The sequence below is a fragment of the Eptesicus fuscus genome, chromosome 3, assembly GCF_027574615.1.
Source record: "Eptesicus fuscus isolate TK198812 chromosome 3, DD_ASM_mEF_20220401, whole genome shotgun sequence".
Lineage (NCBI taxonomy): Eukaryota > Metazoa > Chordata > Mammalia > Chiroptera > Vespertilionidae > Eptesicus > Eptesicus fuscus.
Window position 1 is genome coordinate 40,896,043 of NC_072475.1, and position 21,865 is coordinate 40,917,907.

Consider the following 21,865-nt stretch of genomic DNA (forward strand, 5'->3'; position numbering starts at 1 on the left):
TCTTCCTTAGAATAAAATGAAACAAGACACTTGGTGGATCTTCAACTGCTCATGGATTTATCCAAATTAAGTGACCAGTTTCAGTTAAATGGCCGGGGTTTCCACGTCACAAAACAGCTCTTGGCTAAACCTAGAGCTTACTTTGTCTAGGCTACAAGCTCGCGCATTAGTGGAACACCATGACTCCTCATTGACACTTTGGGTTCCTTCTGTTTTAGAACCTTCCCTGACCTTTGCTGAACACCGCAAAGAAACCAAATGCTAACCTCTGTTTGTCTCAAATTTTCCCCGATTAATGCTTGGTCCAAGTCTACGTTTCCAGCCAGTCTTTCATTTAAAAACACAATCTCATTCAAAACCTGCGTGGTAACTTTATCACTGGGGTAACTGTTACCTCTGATGCAGGGCTGACCTGGGTCCTTGTAGCACTTGACATCATCTTTTGGACGGGTTACAGAGCCTTTTGAGGGAGTTGTTAGAAGCAGGCTCACCCTGCATGCAGAAGAAAATTAGTGCATTTATCTGTCAGCATTAGACTAGATTTTCAATCCAGTTCACTAGCCACAGGGTCTGGTTTTCTCTTCCTCTGGGAGATGAAACCGATATGCTGGTAGGTAGTAAAGGTGTCAGTTATAAATTGGACCATTGGAGCACGCACACACGAAAAAATAGGCGAGAAGACTTTAAGGCCATAAATTTAGTTCAAGGCAAAGAATTTCCCTAAAAATAGTCCAGCTTGTTAAAACACTGTAGGAGGAATATATGTCAGGTAACTCTTGGTGTTATCAGAACCAGTTCACAGAGTCTTTTATGGGAACAAGGGTTTGCAATTCTTTCTTCAATTTGCTATTTGTTTTAACTGTTAGAGAGGGGAAAAGATCTTGCTGACTCTGGTAATAAGTAAGGAAGGAAATAAATAAATAAATAAATAAATAAATAAATAAATAAATAAATAAATAAAAACTTGATTGGTCCCCTCGTCACTGTCTCATACAAGTGTGAGGTTGCAGCAAATCTGAGTTGCAAAGAGAAGGGACAAGCTTGGCAGAAACCACCAAGCTTTTCCTTATGTCCCACTTACTGTTTACCTTCCATTTAACTAAATGGGGCTCCAATCCTGACTCAAAAGTATGTTCCCTTTTTATTTTTCAACTCAGTGAGTGATCCTGTCCTAAATTTGCCATTTCCTAACCTCAATCCTATAATAAAATAATCCAGGTGGAAACCCTGAGATGTTAATGACCCATTACTAAAACATATCACAAACCAGAAGTTACAGCAAAAATGTTTAGAGTGTCCCAGGACTCCCATACTTTCCACCAAATGTGCCCACTCAGTTCAATCAATATTGAGTGTCTATTGACCCTGAAACATTGTGCTGAGCTGTGTGAGTTTACAGATCCAACGCCTTGACTCAGAGAGCTTATAATTTAGATTGAGAGATAATATCCAATAACTCACCATAAAATAAATCAGAGATGAATAAGAATTAGGTGGAGCAAGCATCAGTACCATATCATAGAGAAAGAGTCCACAATATATGATATAGGTAATAGTTTAATTAATGCATTATTTAAACCTTCATATATGTCACCTACTGTGTGTCAGAATCTCTGTCTTCATGGAGCTATATTCTCTCTGGGGTAACAGAAATAAATAACAATAATTCATCTTTATATCCAACCTATTATATTATAAATTATCACTATATTATAAAGTCTTCTCAGAGGATGGTCTCATTTTATTTATCTTTGTACCTTGTGTCCCTAGAAAAGCCCAGCCTGGAACAGAGCAGGTGCTCAATACATGTATTTTAAAGAAAAGAATGAATATTAAAAAGTGACAAAATGTGTAATAGGTTTTCTAAAAGGCTTTATATTTCCTGGGTGATGAAGAAAGAATATTAAAAATGGAGATGTGAAAAATGACTTCTAAGTTTTCAGCTGGGTACATGGTCGATAGGGATGCCATAACAGAGATGGAGAACACAGAAGAAGACTAATCTGGGGAAAGGGAAAGGCGATGATGCTAAACTGGATATGGGACAATTTGAATTGGAGGCACCAGCTGCAGGACATTCAGAGTCCCCAACAAAGAGTTGGTTAGGGACCAAAAGAGAACTTGGAGCTAATTCATCAGTATATTGAGAACATGTAGATTATCAAGAGTATTAAGGACTGAATTCAATTTAATAGGAATTTACTGAGCACGTACTATATTTGAATTCCTGTGGAAATTTCACATTTGATTAAAAAATAATTCTTAGACTAAAAATACTTAAAATCTAGTAGAAGGCACAGGTCTAATACTATCTGTGTGCAGACTGTATGGGTTTGAATCCTAGACCTGTCACTTATGATCTGTGTGGCCTTGGGTAAATTACTTAATATTTTTAGATTATCCGTTAAATGCAAAATAATAGTATTGCCTATTAGGATTCTTACAGAGATTAAATAAAATAACATGTAAAAAGGAGTTACTTAGTAGAGATTAAGTGCTCAACTATTAGTGATTGTGGGAAGCAACATTATTAGTTGGTGAATGAGTTTTCAGTCTTTTAGTTTCACATTCCTTGGCTGAGATTAAGACTTGCTTTCCGTGTTATTCAGAGAGATAAAGGACTAGCAACATCATAACTAAAGAAATAAATACCAGACATGTCAGAGAAAGTTATATTAGCCTAATTTCTCTGAATTGTTTCTGAATTCTGATGAAACATTTAGGAAACAAAAACATCCAATGCAATTCAAAGGCTGGATGGAGGCACTGGTTTCCCAAACCATTAGCAGTTGGATCTACAAAGCACTTTCATAACTGCAAGATTGTTGCCGCAAAACAAACAGCCCCAACAACCACCACAAAGTAATACAAACATTAAAACCTATCATTTTAACTGGATGACAGGCATGCATGTTACCCCAAAACCTTTGTGTTTTTGTCACTTTCTGCCTTGAATTTTGGTTGTTTATCTGAGCTGAACCTCATCCTCCTATTATGTGTAAATTCAATATTTATTAAACAAGCCAAATTAAAACAGTGGGGCCAATGGCAAAATTTCCTTGGAGACTATTTCTCCTGCTTGGGGATCGGGTGGGAAGCACTGAAAGGTCTTTGGCACAGAGGACAAGGACTGGAATGCTTGTAGTGCATGATGAACTTGGCCAAAGTCTCCTCATTGCAAGTGGAGCACTGTATATAGGAAAGGCATAATATACACATTTGTTAGCAAGGACATTTTCCCTTGTTAGAGAGCTTTAAAAAGAAGATCAAGATCTAAGGAAAAACTATCTAGTTCTGATATGCATTCCCGGGAACCTAGTTCTACTCCAAACGATGCTTAAACAACGCCACCTCTCATTAGGAGCCACCAGGCCCCCATGGACACCTCCCTGCAGTGTATGAGCTGGCAGGCAAGCTAATGGGACTCTTCTGCCTGGTAAATCAGCCAACTGGTTCTGAGTGTAGATACAGTTAAGACACAGCATTCAAAGCAAAAGTGTGAGATAGAGACCTTCAACGAGGGAGAGGAGACATCGTTTCCTAAAGGGGGGATAAAACTCTTCAGGGGGAGATAAGGAAAAAGGGATCATGGCATTTGGGACCAGTGAGGAACCCTCAAACCCTAGATGATAGAAATTTTTGAGGAGACAGTTTGTTTTTTGCTTATTTTAATTAAAGTTTTCATGCCAATGGCTTTCTGAACCAGGAGTTAAGTGAGGTGAACAATCCTTATGAAAGAAATTTTTTTCTGACTTTTTTTCTTTGGGGATCAGTCTATGGTACCCTTTTCCCTCTCACATTAACTGATCGATGGAGGCCAGAGAATTAATTTATTGGTAAATTAATCTACAAACTGAACTTCTTACCACTTGTTTGACTAGATAGAACAAAATAAAGTGTTTCACATCTCATTTTACTAGATATTAATCCTATCTATAATAATAAAAGTGTAACATGCAAATCGACCAAACAGCCAAACAGCAGAACTACCATCCAGATGACCATGCTATGACACCCATTGGAGCCAGGCTAGCCAAGGCGGGTGCGGTGCAGTGCGATTGGTTGCCCAGCAGAGGGAGGCCCGGGCCACCAGCAGTGGGGCAATCAATGGGGTAGGGGGGGGCTCCGCGATCGCCCCAAAGAGGGAGGCCCAGGCCACCCACCTGCGGGCTGTGGCAGGTGGGCAGAGCCTCCCTCTGCGGGGGCAATCCCTCACAGAGCCCCTGCCAGCAGCCTGGGCCTCCCTCTTTGGGGCCCAGGGTACCCAGCGGTGGTGCTGTGGTGGGTGGGCAGGGCCTCCCTCTGTCCACAGAGGCTCACCAAGAGTGACACAATGGTCAAGCTCCTCTGTTTAACCTAGTTACCTCTTCTGTGAAGCCTTTCAGGATATTTTAGAAAATTTCCCTTTGCCCATAGAGCTCCAATGGTGTACCTATCCTTTATCTCACTTGATTTACCCCATTTCATTTACTCACCATCTAGTATGTGTCAACGCTATGACAAGTGCTTGAGCTACAAGGCAAGGTAAGAGTTCAAATCAGTCATCAAGAGCCTGGAAAAATAAGCAGTCTCCACACCATTTGCTGCTCTTCCTCCCAGTTCCAAAAGTAATTCAGACTCAAACTTGGCATGAAAAATAAAATTCTTAACAGAGATCCAGAGGGTCTCACTTATATAGTATAATTGGTTTATTGTTGATCCATTTGGCTTAATGATATTCTGTTTGTTTGTATAAAGTTGCTACTGCAGAATGAGAATTGTGTTTCTCCAAATCATTTCCAATTAAACATTGACAGGTCCAAGATCATTGGTTTTACAAGGGCATCAGAATGATGTTGTTTGGCTTCTTATGATAGTGAATTACATCAGCTTTCCCAGATTTTTTCTTCCCATTCCCTTTGCCCAATAAAATCTTATTTTTTTTTCCTTTCCATTTTATGTTTCTTGCAAATATAAAACATACTGGATTTAGAGAAAGAAAAATTGGGATTAAGTCTCAGTTATATCACATATGAGGTATATACATTTAGGAAGATATTTACTGTTCTGTGACTCAGATCCCTAACCTGTGAAATGAAGAGAGCATATCATTGTTGCATATCTCCCATGGTTGCTGGGAGTAAACCATAGAATGTAATACATGTACAATGTCATCTTCTTTTTCTTCTTCATCTTCATCTCTCTTTTATTCTTATTAGAGCTAATCTTCAAAGATTATTTTTTAAGGAAGACATTATGTAAAGGTGCAGACAATACAGTAGTCCCCCTTTACCCTGGGGGATATGTCCCAAGAACCCCAGTGGATGCCTGAAACTTCAGATATACTGAACTCTATATACTCTATGTTTTTTCTTAGATATAAGTACCTTTTCACTTAAAGGAAGCATTTTAAGGCTTCTCTCTAGCATATCTGAATTGCCAACATCACTACTCTTACACATTATTGAGTAAAACTAGAAGCCCGGTGCACGAAATTCATGCACAGAGGGGGGGTGTCCCTCAGCCCAGCCTGTACCCTCTCCAATCTGGGACCCCTCAAGGGATGTCCGAATGCCCGTTTAAACGGGCATTCGGACATCCCTCTCACAATCCAGGACTGCTGGCTCCCAACTGCTCGCCTGCCTGCCTTCCTGATTGCCCCTAACCGCTTCTACCTGCCAGCCTAATCACCCCCTAACCACTCTGCTGCCAGCCTGATTGATGCCTAACTGCTCCCCTGCCAGCCTGTTTGCCCCCAACTTCCCTCCTCTGCTGGCCTGGTCACCCCTAACTGCCCTCCCCTGCAGGGTTGATCACCTCCAACTGCCCTCCCTTGCAGGCCTGGTCCCTCTCAACTGTCCTCCCTTGCAGGCCGGGTGCCTCCCAACTGCCCTCCCCTGCTGGCCATCTTGTGGTGGCCATCTTGTGTCCACATAGGGGCAGGATCTTTGACCACATGGGGGCAGCCATATTGTGTGTTGGAGTGATGGTCAATCTGCATATTACTCTTTTATTAGATAGGATAGAGACCTGGTGCATGGGTGGGGGCCAGCTGGTTTTCCCTGAAGGGTGTCCCAGATCAGGATGGGGGTTCCCTTGGGTGTGGGGCGGCCTGAGCAAGGGGCCTGTGGTGGTTTGCAGGCCAGCCACACCCCCTGGCGACCCAAATGGAGGCCCTGGTATCTGGAATTTATTTACCTTCTACAATTGAAACTTTGTATCCTTAAGCAGAGGCCTGGGACTGGCCAGGGTGTGTGGAAAGCTTTGCTTCCTCCATTGCCAGGGGCAACCCTGGCCTGCTCTCTCCAGCTCCGTGGCTGCCGCCATTTCTGTTTGGATTTGTTTACCTTCTATAATTGAAACTTTGTAGCTTGAGTGGAGGCTTAGGCCTACAAGGGCAGGCGGAAAGCTTGGCTTCCTCCGTTGCCTGGGAAACCTTGTTCTCTGTGGCTGTAGCCATCTTGGTTGGGTTTATTTGCATATCTGCTCCTGATTGGCTGGTGGGTGTGGCTTGTGGGTGTAGCGGAGTTAGGGTCAATTTGCATATTACTCTTTTATTAAGTAGGATAATTACTTGAACACCACACTGCTAATGGGCAGGGAACACTTATAGCATGAATATACTAGACAAAGGGGTGATTCACACCCCAGGTAGGATGGAACAGATTTCATCACACTATTCAGAATGGCACACAGTTTAAAACTTATCAGTTGTTTATTTATGGAAGTTTCCATTTGATATTTTTGACCAAGGGTAACTGAAACTGAGAAAAGTGAAATCACAGGTAACAAGGGTGGGGGAGGCACTAATCTGCACAGAATGAAGAGTAGCATACTCAAAGGCCCCTTTTAATGTTTCTGCTTCTACATAGAAAATACCTACAGCATTATTTGGAGTTGCTGAATGGTAATTGATCATTGTAATCACTTTTTGAGGGAGTCATAGTACCCAGTTCTTTGCATGAATGATCTCATTCAAGTTTTATCCCAGGGCTGACATCACAGCATTATTATTCTTTGTATTTCACAGAGGTGAAAATCATGACTTGGAGAGGTTGATTGCTTTGTTTATGGAAACACAGTGGATGAGTGCCTGGCAGTCTGACTCCAGAGCCCATCATCTTAAACATTTGTAGGTGGTGAAGAGGCCATAAGGCAAAGTCCTATCCTGAATCTGAAGTCGAGTTTCTCAGCTCTTGGTTAAATGTACAGCATTGGGATCCTAAGGGAAGAGTCAGAGTTCACATCTTTAGGTCTCATGTGATTGTCAGTACCTAAGAGCAATGGAAAGGGCCTAAAGCCAGGGGGTGCGCAGGCCAGCATGAACATCAGACAGGACATGTGACAGTGGCCAAGGACAGGAAGAACTTGTCAGCTAAGTCCTGGTGTCAGACCTGCCGATCATGTTCCAACATTCCGAAGAGAAAAATCCAATAAGCAGCTAGTCATGGCACCTAAATGGGCAAGAGCAAATCAAGTCACTCTGAAATAAACTTAAATTAAAGAAACTATATATATAAAACAGCCCATGACTTTTAGCAATAATCTTTGCTACCCTCAAAAGTCCATACCTGGCATGTGATATGAAAGAGGTGATCACTCTTTTGAGCCATCTGTTGGAGATAATTCATATCCCTTCACTGGGTCCTCTCCATGCATTGGCACTTGACCAGCTTGTGTCTTTTCAGGTGGGTGGGTAGCTTAAGGGTTTTCCCAGTCATAGAGAAAGGGTTTCCCCTTTCTCTCACTCAGGTACTGAACACAACAAAATTCACCTTTAAATATGAACATACTTATCTCCTGAGAGCAACATCCAGAGGATCCTTGGCTTTCTTAGAACCAATATAGCTTCAGATAAAAGCACACTAAATCCAGCCGGGTGCTCACTTCTGCATGGGATTAAGACTCAGCGCTGAGTTCAGGCTGGCACTAATGAGCCCACAAACATCCTCAGAGCACAACGGAGGAAGACACAGGTGAAACAAATCAAACAGAACAATCAGGGGTGAATTTTCCATGTGGCCCAGTGTGGAGATTTCCTGGCGGGATTTCCATTAACATGAATGGGAGTTGTACCACTAAATCCCTACACACTGTGCAGAAAATGTGCCTCTAAGTGCTCGGCAGCATTATGCCTGATGGGACAAAAACACAAACTACCCAAACCAGGGGAAGTGCTCCTGGGGCCAAGATACCAAGATTCACGGCAGAAGGTGCCTCAAGTCCTAACTGTCCTGGGTGAGACAAAATGGACCCCCATGTGGCTTGACACAGTGCACTGGAAATAGAAGGGCTCTCCACAACCTGCCAGGCGATGCTTCCAGCTCTCCTCCACACAGACTTTGATTGTGAGTTGATCTGGTGTTCCACACAAATGGCCTGTGTTTGCTAAAATGATTTCCCTCCTGCTCTGATTACCTGAAATTTCAGTAAACCTTCGCATTGCATCAGGCCCACTGGAACCAGAAACATAGGGGATGATAGTACCTGATGTGGTTTTATGGCCTCTGCAAAGTAAATGTTGCAAAGGGCTCTTATCCTAGGATCAAAGAAAATAGTCAAGAAATCACTCAGCCGGCTTGCTTTCACAGAGCAATTTCCTTTCCATATCATCTACCGGGTGGCTCTGAAACACAAGTCTGGTCATGTCGCTTTCCTTCTCAAAAATCTTCACTGTTCCCGTCTTCCTCCAAAATAAGGTTTGTGGCTCTCCATAAATTATCTTTCTCTCTCATCTGCTACTCTCCATGTATTATATTTTTCAAGTGTTTTTTTTTTATTTGCCATTCCTCTAAATGAAGTCACCACTCATTGACCTTACTCACACACCCAGAATAGCTCCCTCTCAGTGATCCCTCTCCTCTATCTACTTATCCTTCAAAGTCAAGGTTGTATATGTCATCCTCTCTATTAAACATTTCTCATACTGACTTAACCAGTTACTCTGTCATGCCATCTTTGAACCTGCATTGTAGAATTAATTCAATTCTGCTCTTAAGTACTTACATTTCTACTACGTTTTGTTCTTTATCTTTCTGTTTCCTCAACTACATTGTAAATGCCACCAACAAGTTCTTCAAACCTTTGTATTTCCCCAAACACTTTGTTCATACTGGGTATTAATAAATATCTGTTAAAGGAGTAAAAGTTAGAGAAGGTCCCACTCTTCCTTCCTGCCTCAATACCATTTTTTTTTCATCCTCTGTAGGCCATGATGATGAAGATAGCAAGTCATTACCAACACTCCTCTAATAGTTCTTCCATACAAGCATCTATGGAATACCTCACATGTGTCAGGACACAGCAATGGCAACGCAGATGTGGGTAGGACATACTCCTTGCCCAGGAGCAGCTCACGGTCTAGATGGCAATGGAGTGATGGCTAAGTGTTAAGGAGTATCCCTGTGTGCGATAAAAATTGTTATAATCATGTCCATCTTCATAGAAAGGCTGTGATGAGGGGCATGTGACTTCTGGGTGGTTCTCTCCTAAATGGGCAAGTGCCTAAGAAGCTGAGTTGCAGCATGAGGCAGCAGCATGCTCACCTAGAAGTCAACTTGTCAGGACCCAGATGGGATTATGAGGGAGGCAGTGTGCCTTCCATATGAGGCCACCTCTCCTCTTCTGCTCCATCCAGTCCCCTTACTTCTCGCCCCCCCCCCTCCCTTCCCCACACTATTTCACTCCAGTTTGCAAGGTGTTTAGTCAGCTAATCTTTGATAAACTTATCAAGTAAAGATGCAACTGGCTTAAGTTTCCCCTGGAAAAGGTTAGAAGATGAAGCATGATTTCACAAAAAGAGTAACAGGCTTTGGAACCTGGCAACCCTCAATTTCCAGCTTTAGCATTTCTTATCTACATGACCTGGAACTAATGATTTCAGTTCTCTGAGCTTCATTTTCCTCCTTGGGCAAGTTCCTTGGACTCTAAAAGCCCTCAGTTGCTTCTTTTGTAAAATTCAGATATTAATACCTACCTGGTAGGGCTATTTTAAGGATTAAACATGCTTTATAAAAGTGCTTTGGCAACACATAGTAGACACTCAAAGCATGGTGGTTATTAATAGTTGCAGAGATACAATAACTTGTTCAAACACTTGTCTTGCTAGTGGTGGAAAGGCAAGGCATGCTAACAAGCAAATAGTGGAAAGTTTGAGGGCTGAAAGCCACGAGTTCTCAGGGTGTCCTGCCAGCACCTGTGAGGTGGCCATCCATCCAACCCACAGGTCATGGGATAAATGGGGCGTTGTGAGTTCCCAGCTCTGCCAATGGTATTAGCATGGGAATCTGGGTAAGTTGCTAATCTTCTTGCCTCAATTTCCTCCTGCTTAATATGTATCCTGAGATCGCCTCCCCTGACAGGGTGATTTTGACTAATGTACAATTGAGCTTGGAGCTCCTTGGTTATAGGGGAGCTATAAAAGCCAGAGGTATTACTATTCATTTCAAGGCTCCTGTATCTGCCGTGAGACTCAAAGAAGTGGAGTTCCTTCCCCCACCCTCCTTGTAATATTTAGTTTCTTTGAGTTGCTTCATCAGAAGAAATACTGAGTTCTCCATTTCCTTGGCTCACTTTCCCACTGACGAGGGTGATGTTAACATCGAATCCTGAATCGCGGCTAAATCAATATTATAGCAGCTGCGAGAGAAGGGCACTAGCCCTAGAACACAAACACACTTTCTTTTCCAAGAAAGACTGTAGTTCCCCTAGTGTTAACTTCCCGTTGTTCCCCTCGATGCCTCCCCCACCGCCCTCCCCTCCTGCCACCAGCACGACCCAGATCACATTAGAGTCCCAGAGCACAGGGAACAGTTCTCGTCTATCCGTCACCAAGGAGGCAGACGGGACAGGGGGAACAACAAGTCATTTGTACCCGATGAGGAGGACACTCCTGGGAAACAAACAGATGAGCCACCCCATGAATCTGAGCCATTCTCTGAGGTAAACAGAACTGCATGAGAAACCACCAATTATCTCCAGCATCGCCCTCACCTCTCTCACTGCCCTTCTGGCAGTCGGGTGGGGGACATGAAACTGTAGCTTGGACCAATATCTGATTCTGAGAAAGTTAACCCTCGCAAAGGTGATTTTCTTTTCCCTCATTCTCTTGGAGTTGAATAACCATCCATTTCTATTACCTTTTTGTCAATTAGATTTTTATTGGAGGGGCATATTTTTATAGGAAAGTGACCAAAATAATTTTCAGAATGTTCAGACTGGGAGTGCCAACTTTTAACTAACCAAATTAGTGCACAGTAAAGTGAAAGTGGAATATATAGTTCAAAACTCTTTCAGAATCTTTTCTTAAAAGCAAAGCAACACAAAACAAAGTATAAAAAACAACACCCAGCTGCTTCTGAGACAGTTGGAATATTGATTCAATTCTCCAACAGAGTTCTAGGACACCCAGTGGGGAATCAGAGGAGTATGTTACCACAAACCACTGTAGTTTTTGTGTGAACACTATTATCATCTCCTAATTTCACCAATTGTAATGGTGAATATTAGGAAATACTAATGATGGCTAAAGAATTGGGTCTGCAGGTCAGGCAGCCTGACCTATTGTTTAGAAAACATACACTGGGCAATGTTTTATAGAAAAATGATGTCTGTGATAGCATTAAAACAAAAAAAGTTAGAAGGTAAATGAAATGGTAGCTGAGGATTCAGGAGCAGGCTTTTAAGAAAAGCAAGCTTAACTTGCTAACGGGGGATAAAGCCCTATTTCTAGTTTTAAAATAGGTATTCTTTTTAAAAATATGAAATCCATGCTTAAACTTTGCAGAATTTGAGCAACCATATTATAACTCAAGGGATTATTTTTATCCTATGTTTCATTAGTGCTCACCTAAAACATGCCATTGGAAAATCTTATGTGATAAAGTTCCTTTTCTTCAACGTGAACCTAAATTACTGTCCTAAAAATCACTGATGATGTACCCCAAGAGCATAACATAGAGCTAGTCCCTCTGTCCAGTCTCCTAAGCCAAACAGATGACCTGCTCCTCTTTGGGAGATGCTGTCTCAGGTCTTCCCTGTCCCATAGTGAAAGAAAGGTTAGGAAATTAATGAGTCGAATTAATACCTACCAACAGAAAAAATAAGAAAGGAGACATCTTAGGGGACAACTTCTTATGGAACAAGATGAGCTGCTCCTATGTTCGTTTTGGAAAACTCATTAATAATTACATGGTACCTCTGATCCCCTATCAGGTATTAACACCAACAAGAAAAAAAAGGAGGAAGAATGAACTAACCGTTATTAGGCATCTCATGTATGTGGGGCCCTGGGCTTTGGGTGTACCATTTCACTTACATTTGCACAACATTTAAATGAGGCATTATTTTAGACAAGGAAACTGAGGCACAGAAAAGTTAGGTAATTTGTCTTCCATATGTTTAAAACTTTTGGAAAACTCAGAAAGCTAGAAACACTAACTAGAAGGCATCATTTAGGATTTTTGCATTCCCTGATGATCCTTACAAGCAATGATTTGAAAGGTCATCCTGTGGTTTTTCAGAGAACGGAATGTAAGTTCTTCTACAAGCTCTCAAAATGCTGAGTGTCGGGAGATCTAAAGCGGGTTGACCAGTTTGGAACATTTTCAATGTACGCAGAGCAGGGTTCCATGGGGGAGTGAATCACACTCAGCACTACCTGCTCATTCATGTTCTTAGATCAGTGATGGCGAACCTATGACATGCGTGTCAGCACTGACACGCGTAGCCATTTCTGATGACACGCGGCCGCATGCCTAGGATGAAACATTTGCTGATCCTGAGGGTGAAACATTTGTGACTAGAGTCTTGGAGTTAGTTTTTTCCTCAAAGTGACACACTACCCGAGTTATGCTCAGTTTTTTGGTGAAGTTTGACACACCAAGCTCAAAAGGTTGCCCATCACTGGCCTAGATGAATCCTACGTCAAGAACAGAAAGATTCAGGGGAATGAATGCAGCAACCACTCTTAGTAAGGTCCTGCCCATAGAGACACTGCAGAAGAGAGCGAGGAGGGCAAAAATCCCATGGAAGGAAATATAACTGTCAGAGGACAAGTAAGAACTGAAGCCAGAGGGAAATACCTCAGACCTGGAGTCAGGAAAATGGGGATTAAACCCATTTAGTTGCTATGTGATCCCAGGCAAATCACTCCACATTCCTGAGCCTCAGTTTTCTCATTTATGAAAAAGGGAATTGGGTCCTGAAAGGTTATTGCCAAGGTCCCCTCCACTTTTTTAAAAATTAATTTCGATTGACTTCAGAGAGGAAGGGAGATGAAAAGAGCGATAGAAGCTGCCTCCTGCACACTCCCTACTGGGGATTGAGCTCGCAACTGGGCATATGCCCTGACCAAAAATTGAACCATGACCTCCTGATTCACAGGTTGATGCTCAACCACTGAGCAACAATGTCTGGGCCCCTCCACTTTCAGAATTCCTTTTGAGAAGGAAAAGCCAACTCCTGCCTCAGCTCTTTAGGCCACAATGGTTTAGGGCAAAAGTTCTCAAACTGAAGTGTACACCAGAATCACTTGCAGAGCCCTACCCTCTGAGTTTCTGAAACAATAGATTGGGGTGGGACCCCTGAATTTACATTTCTGAGTTCTCAGGTGATACTGGTGCTACTAGTCCAGGGACCACACTTTGAGGATCATTGGTTTAAAACTTCAAGGCTTTTCAGTGGACTGTGGATGAATATAAACACCTCTGCAGGTCAATTCACTTTCGGTTAACCTAAAAGTGTTCTAAAACATATCAGACTAAATGACAGAGCTGGGGGAGACTCCTCTGATTGGGAAGAAACCCGTTCCTTTACCCTAGAAAGGTATACTGTAAAAGGTGGCGACTATCTCTTTTTGGTTCATATCTTTTTGGATGTATCCCAAGATATTTTTGAGACTGATAAACATGGACATTATCACATTTGTGCAGAGGTGGCATTGGCATATTCAGGCAATTGACGTGATTGGGCTTCGGAGTTTGGGAAGACATAAGCCAAATATTTCCTTTTCTAGGTTCTGGCCTACCCCAAAACCTATCAGAGCCACATTCTTGAAGTGCAGTCAGACTGTCTAATTTGTCTTCCTTAATACTTAGCAGCTGTTCAGCCTTTAGTTTCCCATGCCTGTTTGTCATCTGTAAAAATGAGAATGATAGCCTCATAGCCATGAAGATTAAATGAGATAATACATGTAGGGTGCTTAGAATGTCTGGCACATAGTAAGTGCTCAATAAAAGCTGAGCTGTTATTTCACTTCTTGACAGATAATATAATCTAAAACTCCCTACGCTCCATCTCTGGACAAATACACAGGTATGGAATATAATATTCAAATAGGACAATTTGAAGGATGTGCTGCCCATACATTTTTCTAAATCAAGCCATTGTTACAAAGGCTACCTGCTTAGACCACACTTTGTTTGGAGGGCAAGAGGTTGGGGGTTGTTTGGAAAATTGCTTTCACTAAGTATAACTTTGGTCTGAGCCATGTACTGAGGGGCATCATGACAAATAATTCAATGAAACTCACTGATGTAGAGATGGAAAGTGTCTTTTTAACTGCACCTGGCTCTCTTTACAAGAATCCACTGGGAGGAATTTCTCCTGAGCAAGGCTTTCCTGTTATTCCTGGGCCCAGCAAGCTCAGGGCTAAATCTGTGCTTGCCTCTAGCTAGTGCTGGAAAGGACATAAAGACACGAGTTAATCTTTGCCCTGGTTTCATTTCCATATTATATCTTCTTCATTGATTTGTCCATCTTTTTATTTTATCTTTTGGGGTTGCATGTATTTTGTAAGCCTTGAAGAGTTGGGGTATAAATAAATAAATAAGTAAATAAAAATAATTAACATCATAGGAGATGATAGAGAATGGTCATATTTTAATAATATAGTTCCTGATAAGACAATATCCTTTTAACTTGATTTATAATTTAAGATTAGGATAGAGCATGTTTTCATTCAGTATACGTTTTAATAATCATTCTTCCACAGCATTCCTTAAGGAGAACTTTTGGAAGATTATAGGTTTAAGATTAACAGAAAAAAAGAACTTCATAAAATAGTACCCACATCACAAAGAAAATATGAATCCCATATAATGTGGAAATACGTGTGTGCACATTGGTGATACAGGGCCTGTGCTCCCACTGGCTGGGGGACAGCAGGAGGATTGTCAGTCCTGTGACCAATGTGAGAGGGATACCGTATAAGGACTCCTGTGGCAACCATTTTATAAAGTGAAACATCCTTCTGCAAGTTGAATGTGAACCTTCCCCCACGCCATGACACCCCCACCTGCCATGTGAAAGCAGATTTAAAGTGTAGGAAGCTGTACATCGGATTTTCTCAAAGTAAGATCCACCATTATAAATAACTCAAACTCAGAAGTCTCGGCCCTCTAGGTGAGGCCCACATTGCTTTTCAGATGGACGTTGTTTCATTACATGGTATGATGCAACTGCTGTCAGTAGAGCAAGAATCCCTCTGGGAATGACAGGACAAAACCTGTTAGTGAGCATTTCATTCTCAGATCTAAGCAGGAGCCGTGCAGGCCCCTAGCCTAAGAAGTGTTGAGTGGTATACAACTGTCAGACCCGGGCAGCACTGACCCCTCTTCAGCTTCAGTTCCCTGCCCAGGGGTCCAGGGCGTGACAGATGTGGTCGGGCACCAAGCAGGGCACTGCAGAGTGCTGGGCACTGTGAAATCTCCCTGCCTGGACAAACAGGGAAGATGCTGCTTATCACATTCCACCAGCCTGCCTCCTGATCCCTCCTCTCTCTGAATAATATACTTTCCTGTCTTAGGATTCGTGAATGGAAGGGTTCCTGGGAACTTTTTTCTCCTTCTTTCTTGAATTCTCATCTTTTTTGGATCAGCTCCTCCTCACTCCGTACTTTTTTTATGGAACTTTCTTTCAGGTTCATCCATTACTACCATATCCCCATTCTTTCTCACAAAGATCAACACAATCTTTTCCTTTTCAGAGGGCTCAGATTAATCTGAGGAAACAAATTAAGACGGTATCCAAAAGGTGTCTGATCTTAGAATTCTCATCAGGCTCTAACTCAGGTTTTTCTTAAAATTGAAAAGTATAACTTGAAAATTTTTATGTTTTCTAGAGATTAATCTCAGCATCCTATATAATAAAGAGGTAATATGCAAATTGACCATCACTCCAACACACAAGATGGCTGCCCCCATGTGGACACAAGATGGCCAGCAGGGGAGGGCAGTGTGGGTGATCAGGCCAGCAGGGGAGTGCAGTTGGGAGGGACCAGGCCTTCAAGTGAGGGCAATTAGGGGCAATCAGGCCTGCAGGAGAGGGCAGTTAGGGGTGACCAGGCCGGCAGAGGAGGGCAGTTGAGGGCGACCAGGCCTGCAGGGGAGGACAGTTGGGGGGTACCCAGGCCTGCAAGGGAGGACAGTTAGGGGTGACCAGGCCAGCAGGGGAGGGCAGTTGGGGGCAACCAGGCTGGCAGGGGAGGGTAATTAGGGGTGACCGGGCCAGCAGGGGAGGGCAGTTGGGGGTGACTAGGCCTGCAGGAGAGGACAGTTAGGGGCAATCAGGCTGGCAGGGGAGTGGTTAGGGGCAATTAGGTAGGCAGGCAGGTGAGCGGTTGGGAGCCAGCAATCCTGGATTGTGAGAGGGATGTCCAACTGCCCGTTTAGGCATGATCTCTGAACACATAATAATCTGGCCACTCAGTATGTGCGTGTGTGTGTGTGTGTGTGTGTATATATATTATATATATATATATTAGAAGCCCGGTGCATGATTCATGCACGAGTGGGGTCTAGCCAGCCTGGCCAGTGGGAGGGGACATGGATGGTTGGCCGACCTGCCTGCTGGTCGAACTCCTGGTCGAGGGGACAGTTTGTATATTAGCCTTTTATTATATAGGATATACACTGAGTGGCCAGATTATTATGCTTTCAGAGATCATAATAATCTGGCCACTCAGTGTATATCATTAGTTAATTTGTTTTTAAGTAATATTCCACTGTTTGAATATTTGGCATTTTGTTTGTTCACTTTCCTATTGATGGATATAAGGGTTGTTTCCAATTTGTAGTGATGATAAATAAAGACATTATGAACATTATTGTAATAATACTTTTTTGTGACCATGTGCTTTCATTTTTCTTGGTTATATATATAGGAGTGGAACTGTTAGTTCTTCTATGAAATCTTCCTTCCAAAAAATGTTTAACTTGAATCTAATCAAACCTATAGACACAACTGCCAGTTTATAGGAAACATGGGAAATAGAAGAAAAGGTTAGACCGCCACCAGAAAACAATGTGACATTCTACCGGACAACTGGCCTACAGTCTTGTAAAAAAGTCATTGATAATTGTTGGTGGGATTAAGCAGGGGATGGGTGGATAGTATTGATTTGGATGATAAAAAATTTAAGAGTCATAACAGCCAATGTAATGTGTAGTCTCAATTGATCCTGGTTTGCCCAGGAAGAAACTCACTACAGACTGAAAAAAAGTAATAAAATAAATAAAATAAATAAATAAAATGAAATAAAATAAAATATATATTGGGTAAATTGAGTGTAAGTTGGGTTTTAGGCAATATTAGGGAATATTTGTTAATTATATTAATTGTGATACTGGTATTGTGGTTATACCAAACATATTCATATTTTTATAAATGAATATTAAAGTGTTTAGAAGAGAAATGTCATGATATCTGCAATTTATTTTCAAAGACTTCACCAGAAACAAAATATATGAAACAAGTATGACACGTGCTAAAAATTATTAGATCTAAGTGATGGATACATGGGTGTTTACTATAGGATTCTCTTATTTTGTTTAAAAATCTTAATAACAAAAGGACAAAAATTATGTTTGATGAGCAATAGTATTTTAAATCTTGTTTTAATTCATAGAAAATGGGCCCTTTTACTTCTTCACTATATCCCCTCAAGTTTAAATCAGTGGATGGCAAAATAGAGAGTCAATGAGGCTGCAGGAATATCTTAAAATAAGTTTGCATTTAATGAACACACAATTTATAATATAAACATAATTGGTAATTCCTTAGCCTAAATTATTATCCAGTGAGCTATAGCTAGTCTGAAGCAAAGACAAGATAATAGATTTAGATTTCAATTTATACAGCCCTTTACAAAAGCTGCAAGAATTTCAACCATTAAGAATTTTCAACTCATCTCTACCCGTCTCTCCAATATGTTGCAACACAACAGAAAGTTTATTTTACAAAAGCAATTTCTGTTCACAATTCTCTAATTATGAGTACCAAACAGGGTTTCGCCTTCCACCACCTCAGTGATTCAGAGCATTCTTGTCAGGTAAGTTAAACTCTGTTTTGTCTGGTGAAATGATTTGAAATTTTGCACAAACAGATTATAACTTCTTTCTTCCCCATTCATAAAGGAAGTCTCCTTTGCTCCTCTCAGAGTGGTAAGAATGCAGCTCTGCCCTTCTGTTTTCTTCATCAGCTGGTCCGTCCTCTTTTCTTCCAATGTACTCTCACCATTTCACTGCCTTCTGCTGTTTGAAATTCAGAGAGCCCCCTGGTCAAAGACAGTGTGGCTCTTCTCCATAGAGTACCTTCTTAATGTTGCAGAAAGGCACTTACTAGTAATTAAAACAATAGGTATACAGAGGAAGACATGTTTTAAGGAAGCATTTGTTAGGGCTCAGACCTTGTGCTTAGGTCTCTGGTGGGAACAGCAAGGTATGGAACAGAAAGCTTATTAGAAAGCTCTATCATATTGAAGGACATGAGCTTTTACATTAGCTGCTGTGTGACCTTGGGCAAGCCATTTAACATTTCTGAGCCTCGGTTTCCTCAACTGTTCAGTGAGGAGTTCAGAGAAAATTATCTCCAAGATCATTTAAGTTCTAATATTTAATATTTAATGACTCAAAAATGATACATCTGTTAGGTTTCTCTGAACAGCAAAAGGTCCATTAACAATTTGAAGAATTTGATCAGGGAGCAAGACCATATCAAGTCAAATGCATTTTTGCAGCAGCACAAGTGGTAAATGGGATCGACCAAATTCCCATTCAGGTGTATCATCAGAGCTGGGCATTCCCTCCATGGGGCTGCTTTCATCTCTCCTCTATTTGTATCCATTAATACTCTCTCATTGTCCTTAATTTCCCCCCAATTATTATTATTTTTAACTAGAACAGACACAACAGATTAAGGATGTAAAGTTGAATAGCACAGAGCATTAGTCAAAACAGACTTTTGAAATAGTACACAATAGTCCCCTGTAATGGTTTGTTTTATCCCCTTACAGAGCTGGCTTCTCCCTCACTCCACCTTTCCTGTCTTAGTCAGGTTTTGTACCAAACAACTCCTCTCATCTTGGACCAGGTAAGGTCAGCCGGAGGTGAAGCCCTAATGAGGCCATGGGAAAGGAAGGGTGCTACCTGCCTACGTGACCAGGCTTTCTTATGGTATCATTTCGAGGTCACGGTTTTCACCCCAGCAGATTTTCATAGGTTCCTTCATTAAAAATTAAGATTCAACTACATTACAAAACAGATTGGCAGGCTACTGGAAATTGCTATAAATAATTTAGCAGCTCATCCATTCTGGTTTCTTCCAAATACTATTTGTTATTCTTAGCACAAAAGAAATCATATCTAACTATTGAGCTCAAAGGAAATAGAGGAAAAATGCCACCAAGTATTCCACTTAACCAAATGAAGGGAAAACATATTATCTTATTATATTGATGAATGATAAGACAATATATGATTGAATTTCGTGGTATGGACCATGTACTTAATTAAATGAAACATATCATTTGAATTAGGAGAAAATAGATTATTGAAGTGATAAGACTAAGAAAGTTTTTCCTATCTCAAGGCCTTGTTGGCTAAAATAGATGATCCCTACACATTACATGCCTTAATTCAACCAACACGAAGTGAGACTGTCTTATGGAGTATAAAATAAATGAGTCAAGTCCTTCTCCATATAGACCTTTCAGTCTGGCAGATATTTCTGAAGAAAGTGGTTGGCTGAAATACAAATTTCATAGTCCCATGAGAATGATATAATCAATGTAATAAAGGTTAGATAGCAACAAAACCACTTAGCCTATATTGCAGCGCATCTAGAATTCTGAGAGTTCTTTGGAAACCACACACTATGAAAAACTTTGTTTCCATGAAAAAGGGGTTTCCTTGTTTCAATTCAGGACAAAAGGACACTTCCTCTTGGGGTCATTCCACCTCCTTTCCTGGCACAGGTATGAAGATGGAAGAACAGTAGTTGAAACTAGAGCCAAAAAGGAGGGGGGAAACGAGGTGGCTTTGGCCAGCATACATTCACGGTGATCCTGATGGCAAAGGTAAGCAAGTGAGGTTGGATCAGAGAGAGCAGTCAATCAGGGGGATTGATTGTGTAGGTATAACCCATGGTTTCCCAAGCCCTGGAGAGTGGTATGAGAGGTTTACATTAATGAAAAAAAAAAAAAGCATTTGTCTGGCTTAGTCCCTTTCCACAGAAGAGTGGCAACTCCAATCTTTCTCAAATTCAAGGTGTTTGTAGAGTACATCTCCTTGAATACAGACCTCACAGTCACCACAAGGGGTCTACCCCATGTGAGCTCAGAGATGACTGTGCAAGTCCCAGGACACTAGATCAACTCCTCTGACACTGTGCTCCTCTTCTGCTTCCAATACTGGCCACATGGGTCCCAAGTCACACCAAGCAAATCATCAGTTCCTTCTGGTTGTAGCAAAACTTCTAATCCTTGCTTTAATTTGGTTTTTAGTAGTCTCTGAACTATAGAGGAAAAGATACTAAACCTCCTCTTCTCTCCATTTCACTGTCAGTGGGCTCATAAAGCAGTTCTGACTTGCTTTTCTAAGCATTTTTCTGTAGTAATTCAGCTATTTTAATACATTCTCCCTGCTAAAGTGGCAGTATGGAGCCTTAGGAAGAATATCTGAATAAGATACAGAATGACGTATAATTATTGAGTCCAGTCAGTGAACTCCATTTGATAGTGAAGTTTCTTCCCAGGAGGTCTCTCACTCTCTCCTATTAAGAAGTGGCCTCTCCTGCCAGACTTCTAGACCCTGTCTGTTTGTACTGGTATATAGCTGAAGTCCTTGTTGTAAGACCCTTGTTAAGAATGGACTGTTCAGAGTTGGTCTTTATACATTAGGGACTTTCTTCATACAGATATTTCATAGACGAATAACAATGTTCAGAACATAAAATGAATTAGAAATGTTTTCAACCTATTAAATATAGAATCATATTTTATAAGCTCTGGAATACAACTTTATAAAGGTGTTCCAGTTTTTCTGTTCTTCCAACTCTTTCTAATTTTTACTGGAGAGAACAGAATAGGTTATTTGGAGGATTGTTAGGGAGAATGGAATGATAAATAGTGCTTCTAGAATGTTATAAAGTGTAACAAGGACATAGAAAGTGGTGTCAAGCTAAAACTGCCTTATGATCATGCCACCTACAACTGACACCAAGAGTAATTCCATTATTGTGTACAAACAGTTGTTTTAGCACCAATCATAGTAACTAATATTGCCATACAGCTAATGAACTACTAGCACATTCATTATCTTATTTAATCCTTACAATAACCCAGTGTAGTGACTTAGTGTTATTTCCAGTTGACAGATAAAATTGAGGCTTAGAAAGACTAAGCAATTTGTCCCAGGTTTTCCCACGTAGGAAGGAAAGCTAAGACCCAAACCCAGGTATTCTAAGTTTCAATCCCATTCATCACATGTACTGCCTCAATGTTCATTCATGGATATTCACTCCACAATCATTATGAAGAGTACACAGTTTAGTGCCAGTCACTGTTCTGGACCTTTGGAAGTGGTGGTGGTGGCTGGGGAGGGAGTGGAGG